The sequence below is a fragment of the Pan paniscus genome, chromosome 2 (genome assembly GCF_029289425.2).
Source record: "Pan paniscus chromosome 2, NHGRI_mPanPan1-v2.0_pri, whole genome shotgun sequence".
In the NCBI taxonomy this organism is placed as follows: domain Eukaryota; kingdom Metazoa; phylum Chordata; class Mammalia; order Primates; family Hominidae; genus Pan; species Pan paniscus.
The window spans coordinates 116797070-116816547 of NC_085926.1; the positions used below are offsets into that span (position 1 = coordinate 116797070).

The following is a 19478-nucleotide window of genomic DNA, read 5'->3' on the forward strand; positions in this document are numbered from 1 at the left end:
CCACTTTCTTTCCTTTTTTATTATCTGCTCTTTGAATTATTGCATGCCTCATACCTATTCAGGTTTAGGCAGGTTTTGTGCCACTAGATTTCTTAAGGAGAGGCTATGGGCTGATCCCTGCCTTAGAAAATAATGTTCATGTTCCTCCAAGAGCAAAACTACTAGGTATCCCAAATACAGTTGGAAATGACCCAAATTTTAGTGTTTGTTCCATTTTCAACTCCATTGGGACAAACAATTGTCCTATATTTAAAACTGGAACTAGGGTGTGGAGGGTGTATATGTGTGTGTGAGTGAGAGAAAGAAAGAGAGAACATGCAAAAACCTCATTTCCTGATTTTATCATGGAAATTGCCAGGTTAATCATATTTTGTTCAATCAGCATTCACAAAGCATGACCTCTCTCACCCAACACACACCTACTATCATATACCAATAACCTCTATCTGTAGCACTGACATCTAGAACCTCAATATTATCATTCACATCTTGCATGTTCATTTTAACCTTTATAACATTCCTATCTGATAGGAGTAAAAAATGTTACCATTCCCATTTCGAGTAATCAATAAATCAGAGAATGCCAGTCATTAAATATATATGCAATTTTATTTCCAAGTCTCTAAATCTGGAGTCTCCTGGCTTCCAGGCCAGCTCTCTCTAACCTCACAATCCTCCTTGACAACACTGCTAGGAGGAAAACTAGGTCCCCTGCCTTCTTATTCAGGTGTTTTTACAGCTGAAATTCACATCCTTAAAAAGGAGGGAAGTTGACATGGAAATAATTTATTCTCCCTTTAAGTAAAACAAGGAAAAAAGGAGTAGGAAAATAAAAAGACAAAACCTCCTACCACTTCAAATGCAGCAAGATGACCAGCTTCATGCCTAACAGGGAAATAGTTATCTACAATTATAGAGAGCTAAGGAATCTAAGAGCAGAGGTCTCAGTGTTCCTCCAGCTCGACCCCAGCTCCACGCACAGAACCTCTGGCATGTGATGACATTAGTGACTACAATCGTCACTAAAATGTTCACTGAGCGCCCTCTAAGTTGCAGGTATTTTTCTTAGGAGTTTTGTATGTTTTCTCTTGTTTACTATCTACCACCCTAAAAAGGAACTATTATCATAGCATTTTACAGATGAGAAAAGACATTATTGCTTACCCTTAATTTTCATAATAGTCCAAAAAGATTGCTGTTACCATGATTGCCATTTTAGAGATGATGAACTGAGGCTCAGAAAGGTCAAGTGGCTTGCCCATGGTCACACGGGTCTTCTGATATGGAGCCTGCAGCTCCTTCACAGTGCATAACTCAGCAGCCCAGAAAATGCCCTCACACCGTCCTCCCATTTGACCATTCGTCACAACACATTTAAGATCAGACCCTGACGGTGACATTGTGCAAATAAGTTCAACATTGGGTGTTGTTGAATCTCAGGGAAGAAAGGCCAGCACTGACCCCTGAGGATATCCACAGTCAATAATTCAAAATGTAGGCATGAATTTGTCACTAAGCCAACTTAATCCTCAAAAAAAAAAAAAAAAGAAGTTTCATAAGAAGAGAATCTTTAAAAGAGAAACAGAATTGATGGCTTAGGAAAGGTAAAGTTACGGAAACGGGTTGTAAATCCTGATCATAAATTAGGGCTGAAAGGAAGAGGATTTTTGATTCAGTCGCTGAGTAAACTGTCTTATTGGATACACTAGCACCACCTTGTGGTGAGAAACAGGAACTCACAAAGTACTACCTGTTTGGCACCACGTATAGTAAAACATACCCTTGCTGTGGAGGTAAACAATGTTGGATACAAATCACAAGGCTCCAGAATTTCATCACTAGAGTGATGATGGCTACTTTGACTAAAATAGACTACTTTTGAAGGAGCATGTTTGTTTTATCCCAGAGAGGGCAAAATGCAAAATGAGGCCAGTCCTCTGGTGCATTTCAAGGGTATCTTTATTGATGAATACGAAAACCTAATATTGAGGTATGAGAATATCTCACATTTGTGTAGCATTTTTCACATACATAATTTTATTTTATTATCAAAACAACACTGTGAGTTAGGCAGACAATATATTGATCCCATTTCACAGACAAGGAGAGAGGTTCATTTGTGATAAGCATTAATGTGAAGTTAATTGTGAAGCTTCCAGAGAAAGCTCAGTAGTTATTAAGCCTTCTCAGGAACTGAGAACATTGTAAAGGTGAGTATGCTGAAAAGGTAAAAGAGTTAGAATCAAGAGTCAATCAAACAAATGATCCATTCACTTCTAAATAACTTCTAAGCAGTTGATTTCTCAGCAAAAGTGTGCTAGAGTTCAAAAGTAAATAGAATCGTGGCACCAAATGCCTGATGAAATAGGCAGCCACAATTGTCTGGACCACTGAGCCAGGCCCATGCCATGCCCATGTGTTGATTCATCACTAAGTCCTTCAGGGACAACATGTTTACATAGAAAATACTTTTGCCAAGCTGGCCTCATCACACTGCAGTTGAAATAATTACATCATCCAAATCAGACCACCTCACCCCATCCCCAAACTGTCCAAAATCTGCTTGTAATTTCTTGCGTGAGCTCCTGTCCACAAAACATTGGAGACCTTATTTTCATTCCTCTGTTTGGACTGAGCCAAGGAACCTCATTTAGCAAAGAATAGTTCTATATGCAATCTTCCTGCTAGGCCTGTGGCCTGGTTCATGGTGGAATGACATGCATTTGGCAATTTTTTTCGACTATGCTTTTAGTGAGAGCTGTGTCAGGGATGGGGTGCTCACCTGTCCCATTTGAGAGAGGGCTTACTTGATGTCTTATTTTTGTGTGATATCATGAGACATTTGGAGGCTCGTGTGTTCATTAAGCATTAATCTCATTGATCTCAAATGTCAATTCACCAAATCTATGATAAACATACGTACTATAAAAAATTCATACGTTAATCTTTTCTGCATTTCTAATTATTTCTTATTAGATTTTTTTGAAGGAAAAGGTGTAGAGCTTGACAAATTATTCTAAATTTTATTTGGAAAAATGAACAGATAAGAACATATTTTTTAAATACCTTAAAAGAAGAATGGGGAACTTTTTCTTCAGGATATTAGTTACTCCAAATATTTTTCCTGTTTATTATTTGCCTTTTAATTTGCTGGTGAAGTTATTTGACACAGATTACTAGAATCAGAGGATTTAGGATAATTTTTGGCTAAAGATCAATATTCTTTTTTCCTTGCTTTGCCCCAAATTAATTAATAGGTTCTTTTTTAAAGGCAGTGATTGAAAGGCCCAGATACCTATCAGACATATTTTTAACAAAGTTCCTTTATTCTCTACTCAAGATAACATTAAGAAGTCATCAGATATCACTTCTCCTTGAACTGTTACACAGACCTGAGCCAAAGTGAAGACATATCTGCGCGCACACACACACACACACCCCACATACGCCACATGATGGCTTAGGTGCAACTATATTCAAGTGATATGACCTGGTCCCTTCATCTCTCCCTTGAGAAATCATAGCCCCCATTATACTCCAGATGATTGACAGTAATCACATTCAATCACTTTTTCCTTTTGTCATCTAGAGCTCCACGAAGTGGGCTTCCCAATCTCTAAACAAGATTTTACAAAGTAGTCAATATGCAAACATTTTGATGACATAATACAATATAAAGCTAGTGAACATCTTAAGAACTCATTCTCTTTTCCACTGTTATAACTCATATATATGTATACATATACACACAACACATATCACACACACATATATATGTGTGTATATATATATATTTCTAAATAATAAATTAGACCACACTGTTCACAGATGAAGTATATGTTTTCCCATAGCAAAGACTAAGAAACCTATTGGCATATGGTAGCAAGACTACCTGAGGGATCCTGAGAACTCCAGGTCAAACAATATTAAGAACATGAATGAATGGAAGACATCTCAAAGAATATTTTTGATAGATTTGTTTCTAGTTTATATGTCAACAAATAAGAAATCAATAATGAATATATGAAAATGCCACAGGAAAATAGAGAAAAAAATATAGACAATTCCAACAAACAAATAAAAGTGACTGCTAAAACCACAGCGCCCATCACTAGTAGCTGCTAAAAATATGCTAAATAAAAATAATTATAATTCAGGTAATGGAAACTATATCAGCAACGAAATACTTTTTTGTCTCTATCAGGCTGGAAAATATTAAAACCATGAAAACATTATAAAAATGCCCTATTGTCCAATAGCACGTATATATTTTATACTGCAATTGCCCACGCCACCCATTGTGAAAACACTAAGACAATATGCATTAAACATCTTAAAATTTTTATACTCTTTGACTTAGTAATTTCAATTCTAGAAAACTACCCTAAGGAAATCATCAGAAATGCAGGCAAATTTATGTGCAAATATGTTTATTATAGCATTATTTATTATAGTAATAAATGGAAGCAATAAAAATGCTCATGATAGAGGACTGCTTAAATAAATTAGAGGCCATACATACATGCATATCATGGACTGTTACACAGTCATTAAAAATTACATTCACAAGGAATTGGAATGACATGGGGAAATGCTTACAATGCACTCAATAAAAGAAGCAGAATATGCAGCTATTTATATAGCACAATCTCATCATTTTTAAAGTGAGTTTGTAGCAAAGAAAAATAATTAAAAAGTACGAAACTGTGAACAATATATAAGATTATAAGTGATTTTTATTTCACTCTTTATAAAACTTGTTTTTCCAAACTTTCCATAATGATCATTATTACTTTAATAATTAGAGATATATTAATTTAAACTACATTCCATTCACGGCCCTGGAAAACCTTTGCTCTAGCCCAGATTGTTTCCTAAATACATCAGGCATTTCCAGATCCCCTTTTTTTTCTGCTTAATATCTGACTGCTTGGAAGGCCTTACAGGAACTTGAAAATCAGTTCTTCTAGGTGACATTCTTTGAAGCCCTGAGTAAGAATTGGTTGTTTCTTCATTTTTATTTTAAAACCACTTGATACTTGGCTGTAGGATGCCATTTACTAAATTAATTATAATTATTCATTTATGTGTGTGTTCCCCCTCTTGGACTTTGAACTCTTCAAAAGCCCTGGGTCTTAGAAACCCTTAAATCTCCAATATCTGGTACTATTCCTAGCAAGCCATAAATATTAAATACATGCATGAGTGAATGATAAATGTATGGAACAATGGATGGATAGAGGGAAACCTATAAATTTTCAAAAGGTGATAGAATCTAGAAGCTAAGGCATCTTCAAGTTGTTTCCTGTATTTGGATGTGTACATACTACAAACGACATACAGGAAACAGTATGTTGAGCATTCCTAAGACAAGTTGAACTATAATTTGCTTATAATAGAACTGAAATTTTTCTAGTTGAAACAACAAATCTGTTATCCTACTTTGCAGTAAATGGCTTTCTACGAAGGATACCCACACGCTTTTTTATTATTAAAAACCATTCCAATAAAAGATATGCTAAAAAATTATTGTAATTTCTGCTAATTAAAAACTAATTAAGTCATTTGCTGCATAATACATGTACTCTACTTGCATTATCTATAAGCATGCTCTTCACTTACAAATATTTGTCTCCATTTCATTAAAGTAATTAAACTGCTCCAAGTACGGTTATTTTTACAAGCATTTTATAGCCAACTCTCAATTTTCCATACCAATGGAGAAGTATAATTGAAATATTTACAACTGAATAACAGATAATACAGAACCTCCCTGTAGTTCTTCCCCTCCTCCAGTTTAGCAAACAACAAAAGCAACCATGCTGAGGTTTAACTCAGCTCCCTTCCCTCACGCCCACTCTGGTAGTCTATACAGAAAATAATTACACATAAATAGTATGACTGTATTCATGCACTTAGGCCTCCTTCCCACCCCCACCTCTCAACACTCTCATTTTAATGTATGTTAAGGCAAGATGGAGGAATGTGCTAGCCTACTTTACCAGGGAAGAGAGACCATCCCCAAATCAATGACAAAATTAATTGCACTCTGTCTCTCCTACCACATTGCTCATGCTTTGTCCCTGGCAATTATGACAATTCCTTAAGTTCCTAGAAAAAGAAATGCTGCATAAAGCAAAAATTCTTTATGCTAAGAATTATAATGGAGATTCTGAGTGAAGGTGTCAGCGTGCACGTCACAGTGTGCTTGGGTGCAGCATTTTTTGCTATTATAAAGGAAAGCAAATTATGTGGAGGATGCATTCTTCTTCCCAAAATGGGAGGGAGCATAATTACGAAGGGGCAGAGAGTAAATATAAATTGGATGCATCTAATTACATATATTTAGAAATGTGACGAGAAAACATTTATTGCAAATGGGTTGACAATCTATCTTCCATAATAGGCATTTGTTGTGGATAAACAGAATAGAGCTCTTCTAACTCCCTAATTCTGGTTTTTGCCTAAGTGTTAGAGGCTGCAGTGATGCTGCCTGCGAGAGGAGAGAAATGGTGCCAAGCAGAGAAAGCACCATCCGCAGAGGCAGAGTTATGCAGTGGGGACAGCTATGAGGAGAACAGGGAGGGAAGGAGGTGGTCAGGGAACAAGCTGGTGCATAGGGCATAGAGATTGATTCCAGGCTGGGCAGGGTGGCTCACTCCTGTAATCCCAGCACTTTGGGAGGCTGAGGCAGGCAGATCACCTGAGGTCAGGAGTTCGAGACCAGCCTGGCCACCATGGAGAAACCCCATCTCTACTAAAAATACAAAAATTAGCCAGGAGTAGTGGTGGTGCGTGCCTGTAATCCCAGCTACTCAGGAGGCTGAGGCAGGAGAATCTCTTGAACCTGGAAGGCAGAGGTTGCAGTTAGTCAAGATCACACCATTGCACTCCAGACTGGTCAACAGAGCCAGACTCCATCTCAAAATAAAAATAAAAAATAAAAAAAGATTGATTCCAAGGGCCTGGAAACTGCAGTTGTGCTACAAAACGGATAACAGATAGATAGATAGTGGTGGTGGGAGGAGTGCTGGTGATAGATATGCAGATAAAAGAAAGAATATTTGTTATACACACCTAGCGCATAATAAGTATTTAATAAATGTACTAAGCACTTGAGGTCCTCAGAGACAACATTTGGTTCCTAAGGTTAAAGACACAAAAGAAGTTGTTGGACAAGAGGCAGGGGGAGGTGGTTTTATTGTTTTGTTTCATTTTTAATACAGGCCTCAGAGGCAGTACCCAAAATGTGTTCAGAAGGCTTGAAACAGAATTAAATTCAGACCCTGCATGTTAGATGGCATCTCCTTTATTCTGGACTTTCCCCTGCTTTAAATTTTATTGGATTTTAATCGGAGACCATCTGATGAAATGTTCTGAACCTAGATTAGAATGTAGCATGTACAACAGCTGAATGAGAGGGAGGACAGTGAAATCACATAATGGAATATAAAATAGATTTTAAAAGCAATAAAACTGCAGCAGGTGGAGGGGTCTCCTGAGGGTCAAGAAGAAGCGGGAATGTTGAGGCGCTCTCTCACTGCCCAGAGAAAGAGGAATCCATCAGCCCCTCCCTGGGACTGTGCCCAGGATGTACCCATCCTACCCAGGGCACAGGAGAAAGGAGAAGCAGAGCCTGAACTGGTTTATGCAAATAAAACTGAACAATATTATAAAAAGAAATAGCCAGAGTACCCAAGGACCCAAGGTAGGCCCTTGACTTCTCCAAAATTCATGATGAGAGACAGTGGAGACGAGTTTTGCTGTACCACTTAGAGCAGGGCTTCTCAAATTTACTGTGCAACTGAACTCAGGTCTTATTAAAATGCAGATTCTGATTTTGAAGGTTAGAGGTGGGCCTGAGAGTCTGCATTGCTAGCAAGTTTGCAAGTGATGTTGATACAGCTGTTTCAGGGATCACACTTTGGGTGGTGAGATATAAAGCTGCTTTGCTCACCTGCATCAGCATCACTCATTGCCCAGTGAAAACTCAGACTCCTGAGCTCCATCCAGACAACGCATCCCTAGGGACAGCACCTGGGGATATGCACATTTTTCGAGCTCTCCAGTTTTTTGTTTGTTTGTTTGTTTTGTTTTGTTTTTTAGACAGGATCCTGCTCTGTCACCCAGGCTGGAGTGCAGTGGCGCAATCTCAGCTCACTGCAACCTCCCCCTCTCGGGTTCAAGCAATTCTCCTGTCTCAGCCTCCCAAGTAGCTGGGATTACAGGTGCATGCCACCATGCCCAGCTAATTTTTTTGTATTTTTAGTAAGTAGAGATGGGGTTTCACCATATTGGTCAGGGTGGTCTCAAACTCCTGACCTCAGGTGATCCACCTGCCTCGGCCTCCCAAAGTGCTAGGATTACAGGCATGAGCCACCATGCCCAGCCACTCTCCAGTTGATTTTTATGCCTACTCTTCCAAATGCCAGGCACATTCTTCAGAATTTATAATAAAGAGTTATCCACATAATTATAAGACAAGAAGGTGAGCAACAAGTTAACCAGCAGAACTGAGAGTGACGTGAGGAGGTGTGGGGAGTGGCTATCATCTGGGAGTTCAAGAGCGAGTCCACAAACAGAAAACAGCACCAGGAACCCTCCCTTTGGGGCATCCAGTGCATGCTTTAGGGCAAGCAAAGATACCTAAGGAGTACATCTGCCTGAGTAGATTTTTTTTTCTTAAAACAAATCCCATTACACTGTTTTATTTAATGGAATAATTTTACGAGCCATTTTCACTCTGCTTGTTCTCCCTCACACCTTCTGCCCACATCCCATTACCAAGTCCTGTTGGCTCAGCCTCCAAGATCCATCCTCTCATGCATCTCCTTCTCCCATTCCCAATGCCATCATCCTAGTCCCAGCTGTTACCTTCTCTCACCTGGGCCACTGTTTCCTAGATGGTGTCCCAATTTCTGTCTTGTCCCCTAACATCCATTGTCTATTCCACAGCTAGCCTAGAACTTCTTCAGAAGCTTCTCTTTGCATTCAGAATAAAATCATCACTGAAGCTGCGAAAGCCCAACAGGATCTTATCCCTACATCTTTCTTGAACCTCATCTTTCTCTCTCTGTGCTCCAGCTACACCAGTTTTCTTTAGTTTCTCAAATACACTAAGTTTGTTCTCACCTCAATGTCTTTGTCCATGCTCATTTTTCTGTTCTTTGCCAGACATAGCGAGCCCCACTCTTCCTTTAGGTGTAATCCTAAGTATCACCTTTCCAGAGAGAACTTCCCTGCCCACCTAACCTTGAGTAGATCCCTCTCCAGCCCCTCGTTCTTCCTTTATAACATATATTATAATTGGCAGTGATTTTACTTTGTTTGTGTCTTTCTCTTCCATTATAACACTGATTCTCAAAATGTGGTCCCAGACAAGCAGCACCAGCATCACTTGGGAAACTCTGAGGGTTGAGCCCACTGCTGTTTTCTCAATCTGTCCTAGTAAGTTGGTGGATGCTGAAGTTTGAGAACCACTGCACTGGACTGTAACCACCACGGGAGTAAAAACTGCATCTGTCTTTTCCATCATTATATGCCCAGCTCCTAGATTTGGGCATATAGTAGATACTTGGTAACATTTTCCTCAAATAAATAGATAAATGAGTCCCATGAGGCAAGCAATTCACATTTCCCAACCAGTATCCCATCCTAGTATACTTACAAAAGCTCTATTTGAAAGAGAAATCTCACAGAAACTTGGCTTCCAATGGTGGAGTTCTAAGCAGGCTTCAGAATAGAGAATCCATTATAGGGGACAAGTTAGAAATTGGAAGACCATGTAGGAGAGTGTTGCAGTGGTCTGGCTGAGCGATGATGATGGTGGGAACTAGAGTGATGGTGGTGGAAATGGAGAGAAGGAGGTAAATTTCAGGATGGATCTCAGAGTCTGAGCCACCAGGACTTGATGATGACTAGTCACAGGCAAAGGGGTGTGAAGGAAGTGCGGGGTCAGGAAAGGTATAACCTGCGTGCAGGTGGTGAAAACAGGGGAGTGCAAGTATACTGGGTTCCAAGCAAGGAAAGTGGGCAATCAAACAAATCAGCAGACTGCGTTTGCTTAAGAATGGTCAACCTGGGCCCTTTTCTCTCCCTCCTTATGGGCTCTTTTCTCTCCCTCCTTAACTCGCTTCCATCCCACCATCCCAGAAAACACATGCAAAAAGTAGATATTCTAATGTAACCCAAAGATGAATATGTGGAAGAAATCAAAGCACGTTTAGTGGCCTCACATGTTTATTAATGTGGCTGAGGATGTTGCAGCTTGTACTGGGTCAATGGCTCATTCAGGTCACACAGCTGCTGGAGGCCAACAGGACCAAGCCCCAGTCTCCCACCTCTCAGTCTATTGGAAGACTTGCTTTATTGGATGCTCTGTGGGAAAAAAAGAAAAACTCCAGGGTTCAACATGTTTGGAAATGCTGCAAGCAATATGCCCTCTAGAGAGTTTCAGTGGTGGACATTATATTAAGGCTACAAAAAGTCTTCCATCGGAGAAACACGTTTAATCCAGCACTCTGCAAACAGCTTTGGCCATGGATTCCCATTGGCCCACAGAGCTTCATAGCATCTATTAGCACCCTCAGACTATATATACTAAGCATGAGCCACAGGAAAAAGAAGGATATGTTAATCCCAGTTTGAAGGTTATGCCTGAATTTTTCGTATGCTCATGGAAGTCCTGGTATCTTTGCCATGTTTATCCACATTTGGAAACCTTTAAATGACTATTTTAAACAGCTAGCTGGGCTCGTTTTGAAGGTACTTGGCTAACACCAAGGGAAAATAACATGGGAAGCCCCACTGGGCTGATACTCTCATAAGGTATTCCTTAATGCTTAGGATATGGGCCTCCCAGGCCTGATCCATGGTGACCTGCACTCAGAAGGTCTCCCCTGCCAGCTTCCCTTTTCTATTGTATGACCACAGCTTGCACAGAGCCCCTGGTGTGGACAAAAGGAACTGGCAAATAGTGATGCATATCCCAGGGGTGGTAATAGTGATGCATAGCCCAGGGTGATCAGGCAAGGCTGCCCACCAGGACGACGAGGGATGGGGGATAGGGACCAGTGCTCAGGAGTCCCATACCTGGAGCCATGGGGACTTGGGTAGGCTTGAGGCAAAACTCGGAGACCTGGAGGAGATCTCCCAGAAATATGAGATTCTGAAAGAAGGGATTTCTGGGAGGGGTGCACAGGCCTAGGATCTTCCCAATGGGGAATGGCCTGGGAAGGACACTGGGAGCTTCACTGGGCTGGGTCATCCAACTGTGTGGCAGGGAACAGTCAGAAGAGCTGAAGCTTTAGAATTCATACAGACCAGTGTCAAATGAGCAAGCTTCTCATATTTTAGCTTCATAACTTTAGACAAATTACTGAATGCCCCCGAGCCTTGGTTTCTACGTATGTAAAAAAGACACCATAATTTCTGCCTCTCAAAATTGCTGAGTGGTTTAAATCACATAATGTGTATGAAAACACTGACAGATAATAGAAGTGTAACCAAACACAGGTATAATTGTAATAATTATTACAGTTGTTCATTGAGCATTTATAATGTGCTAGGCACAGGGTTAAGTACATGAAGAGACATTAGGTTGTTTAAACCTTCTAGGAACCCTCTGAAGTAGATACTCACACAGCTCTAATTTTATAGCTGAAGAAATTGAAGCCCAGGAAAGCTAAGTTAACTTGCCCAGAGGCACGCAGATAGAAGGCAGTACAGCTGAGATCAGAATGCAGACAGTCTGAGTACAGGAAATATTTTCTACTCTACAAACACTGATGCAAGAAAGTGGCAGAGAGGCAGACAGGCACCTTAACAGAGAAGCAGCCAAGCTCGCTGGGAGGGTGGGCTGTATGTGCCACAATAGTCAACAGCCCCTCCTGGGGTCAGTTTAGCCAGCAGAATCTTTTGAGTTCAATTTGCACATTCTGCCTGAGACAGAAAAGGAACTAAAAATTCCATCAGAGTATTTATCCAGTCCTCATCGTGCATGGCAAAAAAGCCTAGCTGAGTGACAGTGGCCAAAGGGGACGTGTGCTGACACAAGGGGTGACCATAGTGTACTCTGTGCTGACTCCTGGGACAGGCATCTCCCTCTAGCCCCTCAGGCTGAGCCCTGTGCTGAAGAGAGAGAGTGCACAATGCAGGTCAGCCCAGCAGCGGGAGGCCCCACATCAGCCCCATCAGGTGGCAACCGACCACAAGCCCCCTGTGGAAGCCCATCGAGTCTGGTTGGTGCAGCAGCCCTTGGCAATCCGGAGGCAAAAGCTCCTAGGTGGAGATTAAACCATAGGAAAACTATTTACCAAGTTGGGATTTGACGGACAAGCCCAGCCAGCCCTGAGTGATCTCTGGAAGAAGGTCTGTGGGGACTTTAAGGAGTGAAAGCATCCATGGAATGGGGTAAAAGCAACTTTTACAGCACCTGCCTGCACCTGGCCACACCAGGCAGTCCTCAAAGGTGTGTAGAACACAATTACTCTAGTAAATAACAGATTCCAGTCATCGGTACCCAGATTTCCTGGGCTGTGAAGAAGGCAGACACCAGCAGAGGAGATCCTCTCTGTTTTGCAGATGGGTGCACAGGCTTAGGACCTTCCCAATGGGGAATGGCCTAGGCAGGACATTGAGGAGGGCTTGAGGAGAACCCTTGAGGTGAATTACAGCACAGGGTTAGGTCAAAGGGTTGGAGTGAGGGATTTCAGATTTGAGGCTGTAGTGCAGGGAATGGGAAAGAGTGCTACACGACTGCCCCCAATCCCATATGCATCATGAAATTCAGTATAGAAAAGTACATCTCATGAGCGAAATTATCTCAGCCAGAAACCTACAGAGCAGTCCAGAAAACCAAGCAGTGCAGATGAGGACAAAAATCTGTCTTAAAGCACTTGAGGAGGAAGATGAGGCTGGGAGAAGGAAAGAAAGGAAGGGGAGAGAAGGAAAGAAAGGAAGGGGAGAAAAAGAAAGGAAGAAGGCAAAGAAGAAACAAAAAGAGGGAGGGAGGAGACGAGGGCTCCTAAATGAAATCCTTTAGATGAAGAAATTGTATATCCAAAGCCAGCCCATATGTGATAGGACACTTTTATTCTATTGGTTAGCATTTCAATAAAATCTATTGTTTTAAAATAGTACCATCAGACTTTCAGACAAGTCTGCTCTTCACTATAGCTTTCACTCTTGTGATAAAGGAAAAAAAAGAGTTTAAAATTAAACATAAATGATAAAAACCTCAAAATTTTCAAGTCAAATTTCATTAACTGATAAAGGTCTACCCTGAGCCCTGGGCAAGGGCAGTGGAACAGATTTGGTTAATTTGGAAGATTAAAGGCGTTCTGAATAATTGAGGCCACATTAGAGGGAGACTCCATAGTTCGAATGACATTCCAAAGTCAAGAGACTAAAGAGCTAAGAGTTCTTACCCTAAAAGCCTTGAACCTCAATGGCTGATAAGAAGAAACAGAAAACACCAATTGGTAATCTACCTGTTTATACATAGATTTATCTTTCCTTTGGTTAAGGAATTTGACCAGTAGAGTCTTGAATATTTTAAGGTGTTCTGTATAAAGCAATGTGTTATCTTGACAGTTTATTAGCAACAAAGTCAAGAAGGTCAAAACTGAAGACTCCTTCTATAATTTTATTTCCGATCTGCTTACATCTTAATAAAAGGTGTCTCTTGCAACAGTAAACAGAAACCAATCTGCATTTGCAGGTGCAGAAAAGGTGCTTTCAAATATATTATAATCACAGAATGGCATAAGCTTAGAAGGATGAGCATTACTCAGCATTCTTTAGACCTTGGCAAGATACAAAATGATCTTTCTTTTCTTGGTTAAACAGAAGTAAATGACAAAGTCAAAAGGATACAAATCTAAACCAGTTAAGACTATGTTCGTTTTGTTATTGTTGTTATTAATAATAATAACTTATGCAGTCCTTTATAGCAGGGATCCCCAAATCCTGGGCCACGAACTGGTACCAGTCTGTGGCCTGTTAGAAACCAGGCTGCACAGCAGGAGGTGAGTGGCTGGCAAGTGAGCATTACTGCCTGAGCTCCGCCTCCTGTCAGATTGGCAGCAGCATTAGATTCTCATAGGAGTATAAACCCTATTGTGAACTGTGCATGCAAGGGATCTAGGTTACGTGCTGCTTATGAGAATCTAACTAATGCCTGATGTTCTGAGGTGGAACAGTTTCATTGGAAACCATCTTCCCCAACCCCCATGTCTGTGGAAAAACTGTCTTCCATGAAATCAGTCCCTGGTGCTTTATAGGTTACTAACAATTTCCCACAGTTCGTCGGTCAGCACTGCTTTGGTTGAAGGTATGTGTGTTAGGGGCAGGTCAGACCTGAGTGTCTCATCCCTCACTCCGTCACACCTTATGAGGTAGCTCTTGAGGCTAAATGAGACACAGAATTTTAATAACCATAGCCATAAATTGTCTGATTTTATAATCTATTTACTGTCATGGCTATGGTTGCCTCCTTAACTTCTCTTTCCTCTTCTCTTGGTAAACATCAGGATTCTCATTCTAGAACCCACACCCTGCCCACTGTAGCCCATGTGCTTTGGTGGAAACTAAGGCACACCTGATTCCAGATTTGGGGCATGTAGGAAAATAAGTGTTATCCTGTCCCTAGGCCACAGTTAGTGGTTCAAGGCTAGGAATATAGCACAATGTGGGCCCATGAAATTGTATGCTGGAGTTTTCTAGGAGGCCATAAGAAAGAGCATCCCCTCTTTTCCAAAAGACTCCCAGTGGGTTCCCATATTTACACACTGCAAATGTGGACAAGAAACCTGGTCCTCGAGTTGGAGAGTGATGGAGAATTATTCTCAGGATGAGGTTGGCACATAGGAAGGCAAAAAAGGACAGAGAGAGAAAGAAATACACTGACACTGTGGTCTGCTGACTCACACCCATCCTGAAGCTCGCCATAGTTCTAGACCTCTAATTACATGAACTAATAAATTTTTTTGATTACTTAAGCTAATTTGATTTGGATTTTCTGTTACTTGTAACTGATTTTACCCTAACTGATATAGTTACTAAGTGAGGTTGTTTGATCAAAGGTTCTCTCTTCATTTTAGAGATAAGTGTGAAGTTCTAATATTTTATATGACACAAGAGTGCATAGCTAGTAATTGATGAAACAAAGGCTCAAATTCAAATCCACTGACTCCAAGTTCAAGTGCTCTTTCTTTTGACATGTGCTCTGTCCATGATATGGTCCCAAAAAGCCCCTTTTTCAGATTTATGACTGCCACTAGGTTTGAATTTAAATATTCTAACATTATGCAATTGAAATACAAATTTGAGTATTAGCTCAAAAAATTATCTGTTAATGAGTAGCAGTGTTATTTTTTATAGAAAAGCACCATCAACCCACTTGTGGACTGGGCAGTAAACCCATCAAACACCTCCACTCATATCACCACCAATAATATCAGGCATGAAGACAGGCTGGCCAAAATATGGTAGATGGCTAGGTATGTTGTTCTTATAGGAAAGGTTATAAAATATGTTAAAACAGAAGTCCTAGGTCAGTTATTTAATGCCAGTTAACAACATTGGTGATTAGGCAGTGTAGAATCTTCAACATAGTTGTCTTCCAAGAGTTTGTTATCTAATGGGAAGAGAGAAGATATTGATACCCTCTCCTGCTACACCTTCTCTCCACTATATTCCTTAACCATAGCCCGGTTGTAAGATTAACTCTATGTACATACATGCTAAATAATTGAGGGTGGATCAGGAATCTTTCTACAGTCACAGAAAAGAGAGCCCAGCTTTGCGTAAAAACCAGCTAATTAGGCTGTGCACAGTGGCTCATGCCTGTAATCCTAGCATTTTGGGAGGCCAAGGTGGGAGGATGGCTTGAGCCCAGGAGTTCAAGACCAGTCTGGGCAACATGGCAAAACCCCGTCTCTACAAAAACTACAAAATTTATTCAGGCATGGTGGCATGTGCCTGTAGTCCCAGCTACTTGGGAGGCTGAAATGGGAAGATTGCTAGAGCCCAGAAGGCAGAGGTTGCAGCAAGCCAAGATGGCATCACTGCACTCCAGCCTGGATGACAGAGTGAGACCCTGTTCCAAAAATAACAAATTTTTAAAAATGAATTGTATAAAAGTGGGTACAGGCAGGAGGAACAGAAAGAAAATAGAATAAAGAAAAGTGATTTGTTCCCTGAAGTGATACCTCAGGTCATCAAAGATGTAAACGCAAGTTGAACCAAAGGTGAAAAAACTTTGGGCTGCCTAGAGGTAAAACAGACATCAATTATCATTCTTTTAAGTTAACATTATTTTTATTACAACTAATTTCAGACTGATAGGAAGGAGTATGAACTAGGCAGTTATAGCCTATAGCCCCTATAGAAAGGGTTATGCTCTTTCCACTACTTGGAATATTGACTTCTTCTCTTTTAAAATTTCTGCATGGTAAGAAGGTTAAGAATAGTGCTCAGGAGTTCTAGATTCAAGATAGATTTATAAATCTTGATCCAAAGCCCATTTCCAACATTAACTATTACATGACTGCATGACTGGACAAATTACTGAATCTCTTCAAAACAATTTCCTCATCTACAAAATGGGTGTTGTAAGGATTAAAAATACCTGTGAAATATTTGAGAAATAGTAAGTATTCAATAAATTGAAGATGCTATTAACTGCCATATTCCAATCATCGTTAAAAACTTTGGGCCGGGCATGGTGGCTCACTCCTGTAATCCCAGCACTTTGGGAGGCCAAGGTGGGCAGATCACGAGGTCAGGAGATCGAGACCATCCTGGCTAACACAGTGAAACCCCATCTCTACTAAAAATACAAAAAATTAGCCGGGCGTGGTGGCTGGCGCCTGTAGTCCCAGCTACTTGGAAGGCTGAGGCAGGAGAATGGTGTGAATCTGGGAGGCAGAGTTTGCAGTGAGTCGAGATCACGCCACTGCACTCCAGCCTGGGCGACAGAGCAAGACTCCGTCTCAAAAAAAAAAAAAAAACAAACTTTGCCCAGATTCCTAACTGCTGATCAAGCGTTCTCTGGCTTCCCATAAACCCTGATCATCTGACCTAGAGCAGCTACTGAAGCAGCAGTTACTAAGGCTCTTCTAAAAGCTCTGGCCGCCAACTTCAGAGAGGGCTTCAGTATTAACTCTTTCCATTCCAGACCCAATCCTTCTTAGCTGGTTTTGCAGACTCTCAGTAGGCTAAAGATCACTCCCCTACATCACTGGTTTGTTTTCTGGGTTCCTGGGCTGTTTCCCAGGTTGTCTTAGCTCAGATATGCCTGCCCTAGAAGTAAGCAACTTCTGATGACCCAGGTTAGCATACTGGAGAAGGGGTAGCTCTTGGTGGGAACCATTGTGTAAGGCAGGATTCATTTGATCCTTTTTCACAGAGGGTCTGGGAAACTGCAAAGGCTCACATATCTTTCTATATTCTGGTAAAGACTATGAGTCTCAAGGGCTCCTATATTGGCCTTGTCTGAGAATCCTTATTACCGTTCCAAGCACAAGCTCAGGTAAGATTTTATATCGGTTAAGGTACAGTCAGGAGACAGAAAGCACCAAAGAAATGTGAATAGAGAGAATGTAATATAAAGAATGGTATAAGGCTATTAACCAAGAAACAGAGAGAATGAAAGAACATTAAGGTATTATGGAGGCAGCAACTGCAGGAAACAGCTATCATCTCTAGGGCTTGGAGAACAAAGTAGTTTGCAATTATTAAAACTTAAAGAAGGAAAAAAAATTACAGGAGGGACATTGACTTCTGGGGGGAGTGGAGGGGTGGCAGCTTACTAGTGCTATTGTCTCAAGGGGAAAAAATAAAACTGATCTTCCAGGTAGTGGAAAATCTGTAAATCAAATTCAGGTACTGCTACAAAAAGGAACTGCTGCTGCCAGAGTGAAGAAGCTTTACTGAGTGACACCCAAAGGAACAAAAAGCAAACAGAAAGGAGTTAAGTCCCTTCTTCTTCCTTTAGCCTCTCAGTCTCCCTCTTAGTACCCCCTACTGGCAACATGAATAAGTAACCAGCTGGCAAACCATAAATATGATCGGTAGAGTATCACATTTATGATGGCTTTGGAGGTAAGAGACAATAGCTTAATGATTGACAGAAAGCACCTATCCTTCCCCTTGACCAGACATTTTCTACACTGGGAAATTGTGGAGGTTCAGAGACATCCACTATGCTCTTCCCTATTTCAAAGGACCCCCAAAATTTAGCCCCAGTAGCCCCTGAAGCCAGTGATTTCCCAAGAATATAAAAGGCATAAAGGGCCTCCTAAAACTGCCCAGACTAGATCTAGTTCCTAGGTTATAAATCCTATTAAAAATGAGAGCAACTAAGAGAAAAGCCAAGTCTCTAATATCCACAAATGCCTAAATACTGTCTCCTATGACCATTACCACTGCTCCACCAAGGTTCCTAAGATGATTGATAGATAGATAGAACAAAGCCAAAAATGCATGATCTTTATTACCATGAGTTGTTTACCCCAATCCCAATGTGGTCCCTGGTGACCAGACTCAACCACATGGAAGACCCCTTTTGCCTAAGAGGCATATAAGCATAGCAAACTCAGAGACCCCCTAGATCCCTTTCCCGTAAGCTGACACTCACATCTTAATCCTCTGAATATTACCACTCTAATGGGAAGGAAAAGCAATTCCAAGGAAAAGCACACCAAGAAAATAGTTTCTTCCCACCATCCAAGCTTACACATCAAGGCAGGTAAGCTCTTCCCAGGAGGAAAAAAGAAGCAAAGGAATAGGGTTACCCTTACGACTCTCACCAAGGCCCAACTCCAGGTAATATGGGCCAATAAATGTCCTTAGACCTGTTTGGAAACAAAGCAAGGAAACGAAAAATGGTTCCAAGATGAGTCATGAGCTCCCAATAGACTAAAATTACCCTGACTATTCTTTTTCCCTAGTATGGCTGTTCTTCCTCAAAATAATATTCCAGTAGCATATCCAAAAAAAACTCAGTCCTTCATAAAGCCACATTTCCCATCCTTGTTCCCAATTTTATAAATAGACTTAAAATCCAAGAGATGACCAGTTTAGCTCATCAAAACTACTGCCTACAGGAACATCTGAGATGGGTTCAAACAAAACCTTAAGTTGTCACCAAGGACATATATTACATAAGGCCATATTAGTCCACATTGTGCTGTTATAACAAAATACCACAGACTGGGTAATTTGTAATGAACAGAAATTTATTGATTTGTGGTTCTAGAGGCTGGGAAGTCCAAGATCAAGGTACCAGCATTTTATGAGGGCCTCCTTCCCTCCATAGCAAAAGGGCAAAGAGAGAATAAGAGAGAGCAGGAGATAACAAAACTCACTCTTTCATAAAGAACCCACTCCCTCAATAATGACATTAATTCATTCATAAAGGCAGAGCTCTCATGGCCAAATTACCTCCCATTAGGACCCACCTCCCAACACTATTT

The 19478-nt window shown here is 40.8% G+C and overlaps 1 protein-coding gene across 17 annotated transcripts in view; it reads right to left on the reverse strand.

Moving 5' to 3' along the window:
• IGSF11 (immunoglobulin superfamily member 11) overlaps positions 1–19478 on the reverse strand; it is a 463419-nt gene that overhangs the window by 142133 nt on the left and 301808 nt on the right. For 12 of the 17 annotated variants that reach the window (XR_008624847.1, XR_008624836.1, XR_008624827.1 and 9 more), the window contains one exon: positions 4424–10377. The exons of the other annotated variants lie outside the window; for them this stretch is intronic. The gene's annotated coding sequence lies outside the window, so the exon portion shown is untranslated. Of the gene's footprint in view, positions 1–4423; positions 10378–19478 lie in introns of those variants that run through there. 17 annotated transcript variants of the gene reach the window in all.